This window comes from Peromyscus eremicus, chromosome 2, assembly GCF_949786415.1.
Source record: "Peromyscus eremicus chromosome 2, PerEre_H2_v1, whole genome shotgun sequence".
Taxonomy (NCBI): domain Eukaryota; kingdom Metazoa; phylum Chordata; class Mammalia; order Rodentia; family Cricetidae; genus Peromyscus; species Peromyscus eremicus.
The window spans coordinates 102,747,561-102,751,987 of record NC_081417.1 but is presented as its reverse complement, the minus strand read 5'-3'; the positions used below and the strand labels follow the sequence as shown (position 1 = coordinate 102,751,987).

Here is a 4,427-nt window from a genome sequence, read left to right as displayed (position 1 = left end):
TCATTGTCTAGCTCTCACTCTTATATTCAGCCCATTTCTATTAATCTTTACTTTGCCATGTGGCTCGTGGCTTACCGGTACTTTACATCTTCCTTGTCTTGGCGGTGGCTCCAGCCGGTCTCTCTTTCCTTTCTCCTTCCTCAATTCTCCTCTCTCCTTGTCCCGCCTATACTTCCTGCCTGGTCACTGGCCAATCAGTGCTTTATTTATATAGAGCGATATCCACAGCACTTCCCCTTTTTTTCTTTTTCAAAAAGGAAGGTTTTAACTTTAACATAGTAATATTACATATAACAAAATAATTATCAAGTAAGAATTATAGTTACAATATAAAAGAAGATATCTATTTTATATTTGTGAGTTTAAGGTTTTATTTCTAACTTATCTTTTATCATAACTAAGGAAAATTGTAAGTATCTGGCTAGCTCAGTCGGTAGAGCATGAGACTCTTAATCTCAGGGTCGTGGGTTCGAGCCCCACGTTGGGCGCCATTTGTAGCTGGAGAATTTTTCTCCAGCTCCCATTGCCAAGTCTCGCCAGTCCCGGAGCCCACTTATAAAATAAACACACAGACTCTTACATTATTTAAACTGCTTGGCCATTAGCTCAGGCCTATTATTGTCTAGCTCTCACTCTTATATTCAGCCCATTTCTATTAATCTTTACTTTGCCATGTAGCTCATGGCTTACCGGTACTTTACATCTTCCTTGTCTTGGCGGTGGCTCCAGCTGGTCTCTCTTTCCTTCCTCCTTCCTCAATTCTCCTCTCTCCTTGTCCCACCTATACTTCCTGCCTGGTCACTGGACAATCAGTGCTTTATTTATATAGAGTGATATCCACAGCATACCTCCCCCTTGCAAGATCAAAGCACACTGTACAGCCAACTATAGACCCTTCCAAACATCTGGTAAACATGCTTGTGGCCAAGTCATCTCCTTATGCAGCCCTGCTGGGTAAAGCAAACCCAGATTCACTAAGCCTGAGTAATTTCTCACTAGGAAGCCTCTGTGGGCCACCACACATCTCTAAAGCTCTTCCATTTTCACACTACTGGCAGACTGGCTGGCAGTAGCCAGTATACAGTCTATTCTCATCACAGACACATTTGTGTCTTTTCCCTTCTTACACTTCACTCTTCAAAGCCTTCCATGCTTGTTGGTGGGCTACAACCCCAGCTGTAGGTTTACTCTTGCATGACCAAGGCCCCTGCAAACCAGCTCCCTTCTGTCACTAATACCATACATTGTGGCCCAGGGTTGACAAAGCTAGAAAATGAAGGCTTAATTTCAGCTAAGAATTGAGGGAAGATGTTCCATAAAGAAAGATAATGAGTGTTGTTGATTGTTTTTTACTCTTTTCTCTTTGGGGGCCCTGCCACCCAACTCCCAAATATTCACACAGAGACTTATTCTTTCTTATGAATATAGGGCCTTAGCTTGGCTTATTTCTAGCCAGCTTTTTTTTTTAAGCTTAAATTATCCTATATATCTTTTGTCTCTGGGCTCTTTTCTTTCTCTATTCTATATACCTTTCTTTCCTTCTTACTTCAGGGCTTGTTATGTAGCTGAGTGGCTGGCCCCTAATGTTCTCTTCTCTTTCTCCTTTTCTCACTCCTCACTCCTCTCTTCCCAGATTTCTCCTCCTATTTATTCTCTCTGCTTGCCAGCTCTGCCTATCCTTTCTCTTGCTTAGCTATTGGCCATTCAGCTCTTTATTAGACCAATCAGATGTTTTAGACAGGCAAAGTAACACAGCTTTACAGAGTTAAACAAATGCAACATAAAAGAATGCAACACATCTTTGCATCATTAAACAAATGTTCCACAGCATAAACAAATATAACGTATTTTCAGCTAATATTCCACAACAAATGAGATATTTTATTTTGCTTGATACAAGGTCTATGTAGCTCAGGCTAGCCTCAACTTCATGGTAATCTTTTGGCTTCAACTTCCTAAATGTTAGGATTACAGGCATATACTGGTATACCTGGTCTTGCCCCCTACCTTCCAGACAGCCAAGAACATTTATAGTCAAGTGAGTACTGATTCTGAAGCAGTCTGCTGGAAGCCCTACATAAATATCATATTCCACAAGGCAGTCATTTCCCATGACAGCAACTTTAAGTTGGAAAAACAATTGCAACTTTGAACCTAGCTGTAGTATTTCTTTCTTCTACCTTAGCAACAAATATTTAGATTGTTTTTATTTGGCAAAATGTTTATCCATATATTTCAATACTGCAATAATAGTTACTGTTAAAGCAAAATAACTTTCTTATGTTTAATGCTAAGGGAACAGAATAAGACTAATACACAAATACAATCTAGACATTGATAGAACATTCAATAGGGAAAGGACAAAGAAGAGCTCATACCAAAAATCCCCTCAGGCAGTTTTCAGAATGATAAGGAAAGGAAAAAAAAATTCTCTCCCTCTAAATTATGGAGAAAGTTTAGTAACATATGTGCCTGGAATGAAGAGTCAATGAATACAAGATCTGGGATGGTCCTGTGGCTTCCAAGAAAGCAAGCGATAAAAATGCTGCAAGATGAGCCAGAGGGGAGGTAGAGCTGGCCCCAGAGGGCCAGAAAGACAAGACCTCCATCCAGCAGAGCTGACAGTAAACATCCCGAGACATGTTACAGATTCATTGTGTGGTATAGGCTGTTGGGAAGCCGTGAGGAACAGTACAGAATCAAATGTTTCCCAAGGTTTTGGATACTTGCTCTGAAGAAATCCTGGTGTCAAGATTTGTGAGATAAATTTGTTTCACCTAATTAGGTCACCTAGGAATAGGAGGGGTTTTTATGCATTTTGCCCAAGTAAAGTTTGACATGAATATCACACAATATTTTCTGTTAATTAGATTTCCCAACATAGCATTGTGGTGAGAGCACTTGTGTTTTGTGAAATCTCAAGAGGACTGGTGAGGAGGAATATGCCATCCAGCAATATTTTGCAAACTAATTACCTGAGGGAATTCAGGGAAATTTGTGTGGATGAATGTACTACACAAGTAATAAGCTTTTATAAAGCATGAAGTGGTCTAATTACAAAGCAATTATTATAATGCATGACAGTTTTTAATTCCCTTCCTTATTTTGTGGGGTATTTAGTTTTTATTGAAAAGCAAAGCAAAACATAAGAATTTGTCATCTACTTTTAGTTTCACTTTTTAATTATCCCTTAGTCATCTTGGTTGGCCAGCAGTTTTAATTTTAGATACCATTCATAAACAACTTTAATTTGTTTAAAGATAAGCTGATAGTGAATGTATGTTCACCCTTGGGTCTTAACACTATGCTGATAACTTCTGAATGAACTAATAGAAGCTGCTTCGATGAGGCCCTCTGTTTGTACAGCTCCTCTTTTCCTTAAATTTTCCTCCATGCCTAAAGACATACAATGATCATCATTTATTCTATACTTATATATTCATTAACTGTTTCTTTGAAAATTTTCAGAAAAATGTAACCATTGCAGAAACTATGTATTTGTGCCTTTTATTTTGTTTTTGCATTACATCTGAAACAAAAAGGAAAGCCGACAGAAACTGAAAATGGAACAGTTTTGGGTTGGAAAGATGGCTCAGTGGTTAAAAACACTGGCGGCTCTTCTAGAGGACCTGGGTTCAAATCCCACTATAGACATTGTGGCTCACAACCATCTGTAACTCTAGTTCCCACGGATCTGGTGCCTTCTTCTGGTCCCATCAGATACCAGGCATGTAAATAATGCACAGATATATGTTCAGGCAGAAACTCGTACATATATAATGTGTGCAATGGTAATGTTAAAATGCAAACATTTTCTCTTTTGTATTTCCAAGACAGCAGTGTTCTGTTAATTTGACCTTAAACAAATGTGGGAAGAGTAAAAGAGAAAAAGTAAGACCAGAAGTGATTTTTTTTGAGGATTCCCATTTAGAGTTACATCTTTATTTTAGTTATTATTACTAGTTACATTGTGTTTCCTATTATATCACATCTAACACTTTACATACATACTTCATTTAGTAGTGACTATAGATTGCCTTTTGCTTCCTGAAAAAATTCCAAGAATGAAAAATGGCAAGTTTAGACATCCTCTTAATTCAGCTCTCAGAAATCAGTAACCTGGAAGCCTCCAATCTTCCACACTGGAGCCAACCAAGAGGTTTTTACAATATAACTTTGCTTACTTCTAGAGATTTGAATTTCCCTTGGGTACAGTGTAGGGAATGTGATTTGTAAAAGTTCCTTAGGTACTTGCAATGTGTATTCCAGATTGAGAACCACAACTGCAGATAAAGTGACCCCAAACTGTGGCTTTTGCAAAATTACACTCACCGGACTGTTTCTGAGCTCTGTGTCTCAGTACCTGGTGCATACACTGAGAAGTCTCATTCAAGATGGCATTTTCATCTCAGAGATGCTTCTTAGAA

At 38.5% G+C, this 4,427-nt stretch overlaps 1 non-coding gene across 1 annotated transcript; it reads left to right on the top strand.

The window, feature by feature from the left end:
* Window positions 1–415: 415 nt before the first annotated feature.
* On the top strand, window positions 416–488 carry Trnak-cuu (transfer RNA lysine (anticodon CUU)). The gene has a single exon. It is a non-coding gene; the product is annotated as a tRNA-Lys (tRNA).
* The last annotated feature ends 3,939 nt before the right edge of the window (window positions 489–4,427 follow it).